Here is a 17,054-nt window from a genome sequence, read left to right as displayed (position 1 = left end):
GGGAATACCTTTGTAGAAGAAAAAGATAATGAAAACTTATTACTTTTTTTATATATTTGGGTGAAAAAAGTTGCCATAACATTTGGTGGGGAATCTAACGATGATGGAATCAGAAAAAACAGGGGATTTTCAGCATTTTTTTTATATTCGAGCCCATTTCTCATTCTAAAATAAAATGAAGCATAAAGCAAGAATTATTTATCCAAATGTTTCAATAATCAATATTGACAATATAACTCAATCATGCCTAAGAAAGGACAAAATTTTAAAAATAAGTCCCATAGCAGTAAACCAAATATGGCTAGGAAATTTTGAATTATTAAATTGTTGCGTAGGGGGTGCTCACGGTTCAGTTAACCAAATCATGGGGCACTTTTTGTAACTGAACCGGTAGTATCGGTTTTTTAAAAATCGGTAATCAAAATCTATCGGTTAACTGGTTGACCGGTTTGATTAACCGTCAGTTTTTTTATTTTTTATAATATAAATTATAAAAAATATATATATATATATATTTATATATAATGCATATTTATTAATTCATAATATATAAAAATATATATAATATACACAAATATATAGAAATCTATGTATACCGGTCGATTTGATTAATCGTCAGTTTTCTATATTGGTTAATCGAAACTAAACCAACAGATTTGATTCACCAATTTTTCAGTTCGATTTCGATCGATTTATCAGTCGACTCAGTTTTTTGGTTTTCTTTTGCTCACCCCTATTGTTGCGTTGTAAGTTGCAAGAGGAACCACTGCTTAATTGAAACTCCTTCTTGCGTTCATTGACACCAGTCTCTATAAAAGTGAAAAAAAAAATCTGAATAGAATGCCAAAAAAGGGATGGCACGTAGGATGTTTGCAGACAATGGAACTGCATTTGCAATGCAATAAAGATATTGAGACCACAAAAAAACCGAAGAAAAAAAAAGTAGCTTGGCACTCTCAGTTATATAATGTCATATTCCAAACCAAAGAATTGTAGAGAAATTTTGTTCTTCATCACAATTGAAGTATGAAGATCACAGAGTTTTCCTTAAACCCAACATTTACTAGGGTGACCACCATAAATTTTTAATAATGGAGCTAAAAAGGCTTCCTAGAAAAACAATAATAATAATGGAACTCAGCAGAGAAGTCCTAAGAGGAGTTTGGATGGGCTCCCCACAGCCCATTTCCCACATTCATTCATGCATTGGGAACATGCCCTGTGCGGCTGTTCGTGTCATGGGGAGATGTTTCCAATTCACGGAGGGATGGGTTCTGGGGCACCTGTGGAATGTGCACTGTAGAACTTAGATTCAGTACCCACAAGCCCATACTCACATCGTCCTCACACCCACTTGCAGCTATGTATTGGGAATATCTCCCCAAATGGAGGGGGGAGGAGGGGACGAGACACTCTCCTATCAACAAACTCTTCACATACCTTCCCACAAGACACTATTACCATGTATTGGAAATATTTCTCCATGAAAATGACAAACTAGATATTCCAAATACAGTGTTGGGCATAAAAAGTTTGCATGAATTAACTTCTATATATATATATATATATATCCTTGCGTGAATACATTTATCACATATGAAAATGGTATATAAACATCATTTACTAATATTTTTTTCAATTAACCACTCTTCATGGTCATCATCCTATCTTTCCCACTCTTGACATAAAAAACATACTTAATAATTCAATACATATATGAATAAGAATAAATAAATCACAAGTGTATTAAATCAACCCTAACCCAACCCAACTTTATATGTCAGATTATCATTTCCTAATCCTAATTAATGCTTTTGCACAACTGATATCAAAACCCTGAGATTACGTTTAAGGGTCAGTTTTGAAAAAGTGTAAATACAAATATGGGCTCATTTGATTCACGGGAATAGGGATTTGGAATCGGAATTGGAAATCAATCGAACCCTATATTCAGCGAAGAACCTTGTATAAAGTATTTCTATACATTGCATTTGCATTGCTACATATTTGTATTTACATTCTTTCCAAGCTTAAATCTTTGTAAATTTGCAACGAAGAATTCCATAGTATTCCAATGTCCAAACACTAGAGGGTATTTAGAAAAAACTGAAAATTTAAAACATAAAAAGGGCATAAATAGATACTTGATTAAAAAACGAACGGTTTATACTTTATAAGCAAGAGCAAGCATTGAAAAAGTCAATCAAAGAAAAAACTAAAGAAAAGCTGCTTCATGGATATAATCCTGAGTACCATCTGACCAAACCAGAATTGTCCATTCTTGGGTATCTATTCATAACCATGATTATACTTTTCAAACGTAAGACCCCTTTTTTCTCTTGGATCAACCAATCTAGCTATTTAGTCTTTGCAAGCCTGATGAACTATCATCATCACTACATATTTTCTGCCAACGAAAAAAATATTCTCGAAGAAGACCATTCATTCATTTACATTGATCCTGCCCGTGACTCCTGTTATAGGTTCTTCTCTCTTTCTGTCTCTCTGTCCCTCGAACAATTTAAAATATGTCAGAACCACCACCATCGTCCTATTACTGCACAAGTGGGCATATGCAGGCAGATGACAGATATCTCTCATCATCTCAGCCTTTTTCTTCTTGCTTCCAAGTTGACTGATGACCCAATATTTGAACATATATAGATTCGGAGTCTTTCCATTTCTTCAACTCTCATTTCAACATTAACATCCATCTTATTAGGTTGTGTTTGTTAAAAGAGGTAATTTTCTTGAGGTAATTCTAATTTCTCAAGAGAACAGAAAATGCCCAAGGGTTATTACTTATACACCCCCCCTCTAGCTTCGTGCATTTACTGTACGGTAGGTTTTGGGTCCCATTTGAATTGGGGGAATAGGGGTCTGGAATCGGATTATTCTGATTCCAACTGTTTGGTTGGGTGATATTGAAATTTTATTCTCATTCTTGCTCCCATTTGGAGGAATGGTCATTCCTTGTCCCTCCCTTGACAATAAAATCTCATTCCTTTTGATTTTAATTCTTATTCCTATTCTTGTCTGAATCAAACAGACTATCAGAACGGACCATTCTGATTCCCACTGTAAACCAAATGAAGTCATAGTAAATTTTTGACACTGCAGGGGGTGTTTCAGTAAATGAGCCTTAATAATTTTTGTAAAAAAAAAAAGTATTATCAGGGTCTGCCTCAATTGAAAGATTCTTTTTATTTCCTAATTTCACCTTGTGCTACTTAACTTCTGCTTGTAAGTCTTTGACACTGTTGACTGTTCATTTAATTAGGACACTCAAAAGGCCAAATTATCCTTCTAAACTATAGAAATTTAACTGTAGTGTCTACAAGCAAATCAAAACTATAAAAATTCCCTATTTTTTATGTATAAATAAAGAGATAAGATTCACAAATTGAAAAAAAGAAAAAAAAGAAAAAGAAAAGAAAGGAGAAAGCCTGACAACAAAATCCACTCTGCCCACCTTAACCATAACAACAGTAAAGAAATGGATATGACTCGTTGGATTTACAGCTCTCGTCTCATATTCAAACCTCAAACTCTCGAAGCCATTTCTAATTGCACTTTTGGTTGGAATAATCTTGTTGCCCTCAAAGCAAAAAAGCAAATAGTAAGTCTGTATTATTCATTTCGTTCAATCAGCAACCGAGTCAAATTTGGGATTTACAACAAATAGCTAGTCACACACTTTTGAATTAAATGCCGGAGCCACACCACATATTGCATTGTGCATCATCCTTAATTCATCCCCCAAATGTCTGGTCGACTATTGGATTTCAAACAAAAAACCATGGATCCTTTTTAATTGTCTGAAAGATTAGGTGAGTATTCAAAATATGTAATAAAGTAATTATAAACTAGTTAATTGATACTAATCCATTGATAATTGAATAGAGAATAGTGTCATGTGCAACATACTATTTGGTAGTCAAAGTATCCAGCATTGGTTGTCCAGATAAAAGAAAAGAGTAGGGGTTTATCATTTTACTTTTTGACTACTGTTGAGAGGTAGAGAGAGTTGTGACAACTTTTCTTTAATTTTCTTGGATCTTGTTGGAACATCCCCTTTTTGCTTTCTGTATATATCTTTATCTGCAACTCACTTTTTTTTTTTTTAAATATTATGAGTTCAATCGGGTTTTAGGCTTCTAGGTGTTATTAGCTTTTTCTCCAATCCAGAGTCCAGACTTAATTGATAAGACTCAACTCACAAGGGTGGCAAGTGGAACAGGCTGCACGCCAACAAATGCAAAGAGTAAAAATACAAATATATAGAGTGCAAAATTTTGTATATATTTTAATTCCTTTCAATTTGAGTTTTCAGGCTCAGTTTAGAAAAAGTTACAAATATATATAATATAAATGCATAAAAAATAATATAAAATATAAGGTTTTACATTTTATATATTTATATTTATATTCTTTCCAAATTTAAAAAAAATACAAATACAAATATATAGTATAATTACATACAAAATAATACATTTTATGCTTTGCATATTTGTATTTGTACTTCTTTCAAATTGAGCCTATGGCATAATCAGTGCTTAATTTATAAGAATAAGTGAATTGCAATCCACCTCAAAAATCTAAAATTGCAGCCCCTTTCTAATCTACTAGTATTCCCCCCTCCCCTCCTCCCGCTTTCCTCTCTCTCTTATATACCGCATCCTACCTATAAATTTGACATCAATCCATGATCAGGATTTAATCCACACCCTAAAAATCTTAAATCCACCCTAAGGGTGAATTGAAATATAAAAACCCCTAATTTATATCGATCAAGCTCAACTGTCCCAATCCAATTACCAGGAGAGGGACAGACGAGCACCACTATATATCATCATGAAGACCTGACCTCATCAAAGCACTCTAAATGGAGGTAGCATTTCGTATATATCAACTTGCGCCCTATAACCACGATTCCACGAAGGTGAAATATTGAAAGCAAAAGTGGGCCCAATACACGTCACGTTGATTATAGTAGCTGAAACGTGGGCTGCTCCAGAGGCCCACAAGCTAGCTGCCTAAGTTCAAAATACCCTCATAACGAATGATGGAAGGCCTTCCGGCTAGAAAAAAATTTGGGTATGTCAATGAATGAGGTTTGGGTATGTCAATCTGATTCCATACTGTTTATGTTGGATTTGATTCAACTGGAAGATCCGATCAGATATTATAGAATTTCATTTAAATTTGAATTTTATTGGTAAGTCCGATATTCGGATTTCATTCGATCTGACCTGTTTTTTTTTAAATAAATAATTATTAAAAGAAAATTAAAATATATTATTTTAAGTAAAATAAAAATAAAAAAAATATACAACTATTTTCTAATTATTTTCATTATATATATATATATGTGTGTTTTCTATAAAAAAATAAATAATATAAGAAATTTATAAAAATATATTTATAAATAAATAAATAGCATATATATACATATATATATATGTATTATGTATATTTTTATTTATAAATATATAATATATATTGGATCAGATCTTCTCGGATCGGATAGGGGTGATCCAAATCCCATATGAAGATTCAAACAGGGGTGATCCAAATTCAATCAAATAGGACTGGATCTCGGATTGGATCGGATCATAATCCAATCCATTTGCACCCCTATGTTCAAATCCTAAATCGATTATAAATCGGGACAGAATCATTGACCCAAAACCATCCCAATTGATAATCAAATTTAATGGGTAGGCTCGATCATACTAACAACTAAAATTATTAATATAAATAATAATTTAGAACTTGATTTTGAATAATATAACCTTAAAAAGTAAAATAATAAATTATTTATATGTTTATATATAAAGTGTTTTTAATTAAAATTGTCTTATATATTATCTATCAAAGTTATCACTTTAGATATATAATAAAAATTGCAAAAACACTAAGAAAATTGTATATATTACTAAGAAAATAACTGATTTGGCCCGTTTGGATATGAATTGATTCAGAACAAATGAAAACCAGAACCAACCCAATTATTAAACAGGACAAAATCAGAACCAATATAATAAATTTAGTTCATTTGACCAAAAACAAACCATTGAAAGAACTAAAGTTGTTTTTGGTTTGAAGAAAAAATTGGGAGAGGTAGGAAAATCTTTAAAAACCTTGTATAGATTTCCCTACCTTTTCCTTCAAACCAAATATAGCCTACAGAGATTCAACTACTGGTGTGGAGATGTGGTTTGATGGCCTAAGAGTGTAAAATATGGCTAAAAGAGTACCTCAAAGGATCAAGTACGTTCGCAACTTCGCATTCACGTGGAATGGAACTCCGCTTTGGACTGACTGGAAAATAAGGAATTGCTTTGAGAGGAGAGCTACCTTCGTCAGGTCCCTTGGGACTTTGTCTTGGGTAGTCTAAGCCTGACCCTAGCCCAACCTAACTTAAGCCTATTTATATATTTAAGTAAAAGTATTTTTTTCTATTTATATATGCGAATTGGGATCTGTTCCTCACACAGGGCGTTTCACAGGCACATCTTACCGTGCATTGAGAACATTTCCCGTAAATGTGTGAGGAGCAGATCCGATCTCTATATACACATGTAAGAAGAATCTGAATTCACATCGCCGCCCCACACCACATTCTTGCCGGGGAACATTTTCCGATGATGACATCATTAGTTCTAATACTATTTCGGGAGATATTCCCAATACACAGTAGAGATGTGGTGTGGGGCGGAGATGTTAACTCTAAGAATCTATGATGCCGGACAATCATGATGCTATAAAGGATTTGTCTTGAGTAGTCTGCACTATCCTATTGCGCTCACAAGACTTTTAACTATTATGAAGGTTTTTGGTATTGGAGCCGTTTCTCCTAAATGCCTCCTCTAAGGTGTTTTTTGGCATCATGGTGTTGCACGACTGTTTCTAGTCCACGTATGCGTCACATAGGCGTTTAGGCTCCAACAATCAAAAATCATATTTGGTTAGACCATTTACGGTTAAAAATGATAGGAAACGAAAACACATAGGAATCCACAAAACTCAGAACTGCTCAAAACACCAAACTAGTGTTTCTCCCAATGCCAAGGTGACGTGGCTCTGACATGTGTGCTGAGTTGGCAGTTGGAGAACATTATCCAATGCATCGTGATGTACTGTTGTTTCTTTGGATGTTTCATGTAAGGCAACAACTTGGGTCAAGTTAGCCCGAACCCAACCCTGAAAAGTTGGGTTGGGTTGGGTAGGGTTAATGCTCGGGTTAGGGTTAGGGTTAAGGTTAAAATTTATGAATCCAACTTTATTTCGGGTTGGGTTAAGGTTGACCCCTTGGACAACCCAAACCCGACTATATAGTATATATCATATATAAATATATGTTATATATGATAATACATTGATTTGTTTAAATGCATGATAGTTGTATAGCCACTACTACATACTATCATTTATTTCATTTAAGATAATCACTTCACTTAATCCTAATTGGAAATACTAAAACCTTTGATAACATATTTTATATTTTTTGAATATTTTATTGATTATCTCCTCTCTCTTGTTTGCCACCCATAGTTTATTGTCCATAAAAGACCTATTATAAGTCATCATAATAAACTATAGTCGTTTCAAACATTTTTTTTTCTGAATGCTGTACTTAAAGAACCAATAAAAACATCAACAAACAAATACTAATAAAACATATGATTAATATATGTAATGACAGTTGAGTTTAGATCTAAAATTAATACGATTCTACAAGATTATAGGGGATGGGAAGAAGGTTGGGTTGGGCCCAACCCGAAGTTGACTTTGGATTGGTTAGATTGGGTTAGGATTGAAGGAATTTAGTTAGGGTTTAGGGTTGCAGCTTTAGAACTTAGGGTTGGCCTCATCCCAACCTAACCCAGCCCGACTTATAGCCCTAGTTTTATGGAACCGAGCAAACAATGAGCCTTAACAGGAGAAGAAACAGTGTCACCGCTCATTGCTTCAGGTTTGGAGCTCTCCCTTCTTCCATCCTAATTCTTGATCCTTTTTTTTTTCTTTTTTCTGTTTTTGTTTACATTAATCTTAAGATTATTATTTCTAGCAGTGATATTGGCGAAAGGGGTATCGAAGAGAAGAACTTCTAAAGAATATAAGAAACTCCACCGCAGCCGCAGATAGAGTTCATTCTCATCCAGCAGATGGGTGTGTTTTTTTTCTTAATTTCAAGTATTGTTTGTTGCCATGTGAATGATTCTCTCCTTTTTTTTATGAAATTTTTTGTCTATTAGTATATAAAACATAGTTTCGGTGCTTTTTAGCTCTTTATCTTCTATGATTATTTTCCATACCCTGTTTTTGTATCTTTCGTGCTTTGTAGCTTCAGTTCCTTGGGCCCTCACCATTCGTGAACAGTCGAAAACCCCATTCTCCCATAACTTTGTGATATCTACTCTCTATTATATGGATGTCAGCTGTCATCCCATCTCATCGTTGTTCAACAAAAAAACCAGAAATGAACTCACTTGAACTAACTCCAATGGTGACAGGTAGTCATTTCAGTTTAAGGTTGTAATCCAGGAGATTACACTTCCAGCTTTTGGGAAGGAGTCCAGTTCGGTAGTTGCCTTGTTGGTTTGTTTTTGTTTGGGTGGTGAATTACAGATTTACAGTAACTGTGTTTTCATAGATAAAAACAAGTCATGTTATATAGATGGATTGTTTTCTTTATAAAACAAACATGATTTCGTCTTTGTGCTAAAATCCTCACCAGGTAAATCTGAGATGGCAAGTCACCTTTCTCTCTCCATTTATAACTAACGCTGCATTTATCACAGAACAGTAGTCATCATAATTTCCGTGTTTCTTTGTAGGTGTCAAGAGATTTTATAGGAATTTATTTTAATAATGTGTATTAACGATTAATTCATATTGGAATAAAACAATCTAGGCAAGTGTTGACAGATTTTGGCCGTTGGATATATGTCTTGATAGATTTTAGCCGTTGGAACTCCAAACGGTTGAAGCTAGGCAAATGTTGTTCGTAGATTGATCATCAACCTACACTGGTACATTATACATGGGATACATTGTATCATACAACAACTTTAAAAAAACGGTTTCAACCCAACAGAATATAGGTAAAAACTTTGCATTTTATCCTATGTGGCAACAACAGTGCCAAACAAACAAAAAACTGTTCTGTGGCCGTTTCTAGTGAAGTATTACACTGTGGTTTCCTCTGACAAATACCTCGCTAGAAATATCCACGATGCCAAATACCTACTAAGTTATGGGCATGTAGGCGTTGTTCTTTCTCCCTCAATTTTTCTTTTTTGGCTGAGTGTTTTAAAGTCATTTAAAAAAAAGAAAAAACCTTATTTCAAGTCATTCCAAACCCTCCCTCCCTCCCTGCCTATTTCTCTCCAAACCCCACATATTTTTTCCCTATCTCACTCTATTGCTATTGACAAAAACCCTGGGAAAAACAAGTCAATTACATTGAGTCCCCATTTGTTTTTTGGTAAATCATTTATCCAGTTAAATGCACTTACTAGGTAATTATTTATTGGGAGTTATCCAAGTAAGTGCATTTACCCATGTTCTTTTAATTTTCAAGTAAACCATTTTAGTCATAAAAAGTCCATTATCAAAAGGGGTATTTTTGTCTCATCCAAGTGTTGATAACTTTCTCAAGATGGGAAAGTTAATTCACTCACCTAAGAGATGGGTATCACTTGAAAAATAAACTTCCCCTGGCCCCCACATAAAGAAATAAATAAAAAAAGATTATGGATTTCTTGTTCAATGAGATTATAAATACATTGACCAAATTTCCTCCTCTCAAAATCCCAAAAACAAAAGCCTTGAGAATTAAGTAATGCTTACCAGATTTAGGATTGCTACAAAACCTATAACTAAAAGACATAGCGGTCCTCTCACCCCTCCTATGATGTATGCATTTCTTACTTTCTATAATATAATTGACTTTTTAATTGTTTTAATATAAATTTTTTGACACATAATCCAAAAATAATTTACATAACACCCTCCTCCCCACAAAGAAAATTCCTAGCTCCATCACTAAGAGTGAATGAAAAAAAAAAAAAAAGTTATTACCCTTTTTTGCCTTTATATCATCAAACCCACACCAAACAATAGTATAAAACATGTACCAAACTACCAAATCCATAGTTAACTTACCGAATTACAAGACTTGATAATTGTCAAAAAAAAAGCAAATATCAAATATCCCCTGCATGGTCCACCGTCCACGTACATGTAAAAACGTTAAATCTTTGAATTTGCACGCGAGCAGCCATCAACCCATCGTCATTCCCTTTGCTTTGCTACTTGGATCCTGAATGAGTGCTCGCCTGGACCCTTCATGTCTTAAACACATTATATGGACTCCTGACCAATTAGACCTCTTACAAAATTGAACATACAGCTTGGTCCAGTACTCCAGTCAATTTATTGGTTACATCAACTCTGGTCAATCCACCAGTACCGCAAGTTGGCGTCATTTGATTCATGATTCCACTGTTCTGACCTCTCTTGTCTGATTATTATAAGAACCAATGGGACCCAACCCATTCATCCATTAGTCCCATTTAACGGTTGTCTGACGAGCCAATTGAAATTGAATCTTTTTTTCCTTTTAAATTTGAAAGGCCAATCTTGATCGATTCATCTCATATAAAGGATTAATGGAATCCAATACTGAGTAGTACTGACCACCAGAGTACAGACGTCGCAAAGATCAACCCTCCCATGTCCGACGAAGGTGCGTTTTCGTTTTCTTATGCACTCTCACAGTGCAATGTTTTGTTTTCTTGTTGGAACCCCACCACACGTCGGTGTTGAGTTGGAAAACATTAAAGCCGGACGACCGGGTCAGGTAACAATTTGCCTGACATATGAATTACCGAACTCGTTTTGTTGGAGAAAAAACAAGCCAAGTACTATTTTGGACCAGTATTCGGTTGGTCTGCTTTTTCCAAAGGAAAATGAATGTTGATCAACCTTAACTCCAATCGGATTTATGATTACTTTGGGCCAACAAAATAAAGATTAGGGCTGTTCATGAGTTCGTTCAAACCGATCAACCCGATCCAAATTGTCGGTTGGCAGGTTTGAACTTTTGTAAATCGATCAAAATCGACATTAACCAATTATATAGATATATTAATATTATATGTTATAGTATATATTAATAGTATAATATATATATATATATATATTAGTATTTTTTAATTTTTAAAAACATGAAAAGTCGAATTTAAAAAGGAATGGGCATGGCCCAAAAGGTCCCAATCATCAGACCCAAAAAGTTGGACTTCAGGAGAGTGGACATGGTCAGTAGACCCAGTGTTTTCGAACCATCGTTGATCCAGACAGTCAGACCATTTGGCCCGAGAACTGTCCAAGCAACTGTTTTTGTTTCACCCTTAACCCATTTCTTGGCCAAAAATTATTGACTTGGTCAACGATTCCCTGAACCAGGTGAACAGTTTTGACCTTTTTATTTTAATTATTTTAAATTTTATTTATTTTTAAGTTGCAACGTGTCATTCGTTTGGATTAGACAGTCGAACCAATAACCCAGAAGAAGGTGGACAAAGCGGTTCCGTTTCCGAATCAGTTTTTGAAACATTGCGTAGACCAATTCAATCAAACCTAGAAACCAATCCAAACCGATCCATCATGATTGTGACAGTTTTGTCTTATGGTCAGCAGATTTACCTATTCACCAACCCGATGATACAAGATCGAGTGAAAGCGGGAGATCAGAGAACATGTTGATCTACTCAATTTCCTTGTAAATTGATGGAGAAGTCTAATCGGATATGTTGTATCGTCCAATGTTTTCCAGTTTCTGCCAGCCATCTAATTGGGATCAGCCACTGCTTCGGTTAGAGGTTATGTAGTGGCAGGAGCAATGGAAGAAGAAGAAGAAAAATGAGAGAGATATGAACAAATGGGAATTTTAGGGGTGTTATGTAGTGTGGATGATAAGTTGGGGGGTCTATTCTTAACCACACCTCACCATAGTACAATAGGCATTTGTGGTCAAAATTTTGGTGGTTTGTCTGAATGACAGCACACCTACATAGGCATTTTGCAAGGTCATATATGGTTTAGACCACACCCTATATTTTGATTTCGTGTATCTCATTATAAAATGTGTGGTGATTTATTGATCAAGAGTAATATATTTCTGGAGTTTTCAAGCAAAATGTAAATCTATAATATGAACTAATTTAACATGTGATAAAAATAATAGTGATATAATTAAATATTTAAAATAAAATAATTATAAAATAATATTAATCAAATTTTTAAAAAAGGATTAATAATAATAATTAATATTGATAATAAATTATTCAAATAATAATTAAAATTTAAAATTAAAGAAAACTAATATTTATAAAAAAGTATACACAAACCTGAAAAAAGATGAGCCTACGAAGCATAATGACCAACGTTGCGGCTATAGTACCCCGTGGCATGGTTACAACCACAGTTAAATTTTGCGGTCGATGTTTTGGACATGATGTAAACCACATTATGACATATTGGATTTTAGGCCACACCACACCATAATCGAACACACATGAATGAAGTGTGGCATGGTTTGCAATCCAATCATGCTCTGCCTTAATTGAGACCCATAAATAACACTTAATAATATTATTAATTAGTTATTAAAAAAATAATTATTTTTGTTTTTATTATTGTTCACATGAAAATGTGCAAATCTTAAGTAGGACCCATCTGTAATTTTAAGTAGAACCCATTTATATATATATATATATATTAATTCATACATTAAATATTTTTTATTTTATTCTTGATAACATATGAAATTTAACATGTTACGAGTTTCAAATGGGACCCCACCTATAAATTTTCAGAGTTTTTTGACTTCACCATTTCTTATTATTATATTTTTTGATAAATGAATATCATTTCTTATTATTTTATTCACTGTTTAATCGATATGTCAATGGCGTATCTAACAACTTAGTTTGAGGTTTAAAATGGCCACCCTTTTTAATTTTCTTTACGCTTAGTTTGAAAAAAGTACAAATGCATATATGTATGATAAAAATACATATAAAATAATACAAATTACAAAATTTTGCATTTTAAATATTTGTATTTGTATTCCTTCCAAATTAAACCTTAAATAGGCCAAGAAAAAAATTAGAGAATTGTTGGTGACAAAAATTCAACTTGAAAATAATAAAATTCTATTTATAAAAAATAAAAACCCGATCCAATGCCTGAATATGCTAACAGGTCTACAAATTACCATTGAGTCATGGAGAAACACACACCAATTCGCCCCTGATTCATTAGTATCCTGTTATTAATGAATTTGATCTGAGGTTTTGACCAGCTAACACGAAATATAAAATAGCCCTTTTGCTAATAAACTCAGTACAGATGAAAACCCACACTCACCGATTAATATTTCACTTGTATATTAATGATTCTTATGATCTCATTGAGGCTATGCCTGATGCGCATTAATTACCAAATGCATCAATGACAATGCCTTCTTTGACCATGGCATATAATGCAGAATTTTGAGCCTTGATAAATGGTTTAGGCTGGAATTTTTAAAAATAAGTGTTTCTTCGAAATAAGTGTTTATTTGGGTTATTAAGTATTTATTGGTGTTTAGAAAATAAGTCTAAAATAAGTGTTTATTTTAAAAATAAGGTCTTTTTTAAGTCCAAATTTTTAGCTTTTTTAAGTGTTTACATTTATTCAATTTTTTTTCTTTTAAAATTATCCCTAGTTGAATTTTAAAATACCACTTATAAATTATCTCTATTTGAATTTAGAAATATCACTTATAAAATTATCCCTAGTTGAATTTTATAAAAGTATTTTCATAAAAGTACTTTAATAAAAGTATTTTCTTAAAAGTGTTTTTGTAAAAGTACTTTTATATAAGTGTTTTTATAATAGTAATTTAATAAATATTTTAATAAGGGTATATTTTGAAAATTTGAAAGAAAATGAATGACAAAATACTGAAATAGTGACAAATGCATATTTAAGTGCATATTGGAATTCCTTCTCGTCGAGCCTCTCGGTCTGTCATTATACCGCAAGAAGTAGAAAGAATTACAAAGACTACCAAACACCCAATATGAAATAAGTGTTCATTTTATAAAATAAACACTTGAAAAAGTTGGGTGCCAAATGCAATTAAGTGTTTATTCAAATAAGCACTTATTTTTAATTTAAGCACTCCCAAACATGGGCTTAAAGCAGTTTCATATGCAAATATCACTAAGTGATGGAGGCCCATCTCATCATATGGGCGACAACTCATGGGAAGAATTCAAGATAAGCCAAAGAACTCAAAGAATCCAAGATAATTCAGGAATTCAAGATACATCAAGAATTCAAAAACCCAAGATTATCAAGACTCTTCCAAGATTAGCAAGATAAGGCAAGACTCTTCCAAGACTCTTCCAAGATTATCAAGAAAGACTCCAAGAAGCATCAAGATTAAAAAGATAATCCAAGATTCATGCATCTAGGGAGATCGGACGGTGGAGATCAGGCAAAGAGGAATTCGATCCTATCTAAATTAGATGTTTTGATCTATCCTAGTTGTTCTTTCCCAGTTCTTTTATAATTTCCAGTTCTTTTACAATTTCAATTTCCAAATGTATTATAAATACTGCTATTTTCCAGTTAATGAACACAATTCATACTTCAGATTTTCAGATTTTCTTGAGTTCTCTTCTTTGAGTTTTCGCCACCTTTTCTCTCTCCTAGAGAAATCGGTGTTATTCGCTAGGTGCTAGCGAGCGCCCAGTGCTTGCATAGCCAGCTCCGGTTCTCATTGCTTCCACGCTGCGTCACTAAGCTAGTAATATACATTCACTCACTACAACTAAAGGGTCTAAGACAACTTTTTGAAGTAATTTAAGGATAGTCAATGGATAGAGCAGCTACATTGGGGTTCTACTAAAAAGGTCGTGTTTTGTTGCTTCTACTTCTTTTGGTCATGTAAGTAGAAATCAAAATCAGCTGCTAGATCCTGCAAAAAGTTGGCCCAACCCGTGAATCCAACCCAACCCAACCCGAAAAAACAGGGTTAGGGTCTCATATTTAGCTACCCGAATGTGAAATGACCTGACCCGACCCGACCCAACCCGAAAAAACTAGGTTGGGTTGGGTTGGGTCATGGGTCAACCCGCTGACTCGATTGTCAAGTCTAATTGAGATTACTTATGCATTGTTAGAAGTTTCTACTCTTTAATTTTTTCTATTTAGTCTTTACTTTTTATTGTTTACTCATTAAATTGTTAAATGTTCAAGCTTTTTATTTTATATTTGGAATTTTAAGGTTAATTCTTTTAATTTTGACATTTTTCATGTATTTTTTTATTTTTTTTAATTTCAGTTATTTTCTGGGATGGCCTGAATTGACCCATGGATCAATCCTAACCCAAACATTTAGAGTTAGGATCTAGCATTTGATAACACAACCCGAATTTCAACCCGACCCGAAAACAACCCAAAGTACCTTGACCCAATCCGAATCTAACCCACTCAACCCAATTGCCAGGTCTACAAGCTGCTCATCAGACCCCGTATTGATCATAGCGGAGACATGAGATTGAATCTCGTTGGGGATGGACTACCCCCGTTGTATAGCCCTTCAAAACATATCCAAAAAAACAAAAGCAAACGAGCTGCTCACGGTTAGCCTTGTAAAGGTCAAATGACCATATAATATCAGACCCAGTATTAGAATTAAAATATCAACATAGTCGATACCCTCGAATAGGTATCAGTGATTCAGTGTGTATTAATATGACTGATATCCCTTATTTTTTCGTTTTATTTTAATTACGTAAGCATCAGAGGGTCCCACCCATTATTTTAAGGTACACCAGCAACATGTGGGGCATATTGTATAGTGTTGGTAGGATGCGGAACTTGTTTTATTAGAAGTGATTCCGATTCCAACACTTGCAATCCCGCATCCTTGTATTGGGAATATATCGCCAACAAAATAAAAAGTATGAAGATATTCAAAATGCACGGTTATATGTGTTGTGAAGACCCTGTGAGAACTGAATCCCTAGCAATGATAGGATGACTCTGGATCTCTTGCCCACCATTACTCTGCCATGTTTACTCATATAACATCACAGTCACACATGATGAGCATCTCATTCTCTTATATAGTATTATGTAGAGGGAGATATTTTTAATGTACGGAGATAGTGTATTATAGATAGACATAGATAGAACTCTGGTGGGCAGGAGATTCTGAATCATCCCAATTAAGATTCAGTTCTCACAGCATCCTCACAACACATACAGCCATGCATTTGGAATATCTCCTTACTCTTATTCTGTCATTCAGGAAGGTATATTCCCAATGCAAGATGCAGGATTGCAAGTGTTGGAATCCGGATCACTGCTAACAAAACCTGTTCCAAAATCTTACCAACAGCATACATCTAGGAAATTAATCCAAGTTGGAACTTGTTCGGCTTTCATTAGGGCAAGCCAATACATCTAGTAAATGATAGATCCAAGTTGGAACGTGTTCAGCTTCTATTACGGCAAGTCAGTTTGAAGCCGGATTTTGCTCTGCTTGAAGCCGGGGTCGAACGTGGGATATCTCTCATGAAATAAATCACATAACTACAGAATTATCCCCAAGACTGTAAAAGCTGTTGGAACGGGTTTTGCCCTGTTTGAAGCCGGCCTCGAAGGTGATCCCAACTCAAGTGTTAAGAAATTTTTTTTCTGAGTACTGAATTCTAATTCATTTATTATTGTTTCCTTAAAAAAAGGTTTTATAGGAAAACTACCTCGACACGAATGGAAAGTCTTACATTTTACAGGTAATTCCATTCAATTCTCTCCGCATTAAAGATCAAAATGTAGGAGGGCTGGAGCCCGGATAATGATAGATCAACTCGATGGTCTATAAGTGGCAGAGTGAACCGCTTCCACATCTTAATATCATATTCGCCCCAGGATATGGATATCCCAATCCAACGAGAGCTGTACATGGATCACATGGTCGTCAA

The 17,054-nt window shown here is 34.1% G+C and overlaps 1 long non-coding RNA gene across 1 annotated transcript; it reads left to right on the top strand.

The window, feature by feature from the left end:
* Window positions 1-7,871: 7,871 nt before the first annotated feature.
* Window positions 7,872-8,290, top strand: LOC148791241 (uncharacterized). The gene is made up of 2 exons (XR_016076167.1): window positions 7,872-7,978; window positions 8,078-8,290. It is a non-coding gene; the product is annotated as an uncharacterized LOC148791241 (long non-coding RNA).
* The last annotated feature ends 8,764 nt before the right edge of the window (window positions 8,291-17,054 follow it).

Source organism: Nelumbo nucifera, chromosome 5 (assembly GCF_055504915.1).
Source record: "Nelumbo nucifera cultivar China Antique chromosome 5, China Antique-T2T, whole genome shotgun sequence".
Lineage (NCBI taxonomy): Eukaryota > Viridiplantae > Streptophyta > Magnoliopsida > Proteales > Nelumbonaceae > Nelumbo > Nelumbo nucifera.
This window is presented reverse-complemented; position numbering and strand designations above follow the sequence as displayed.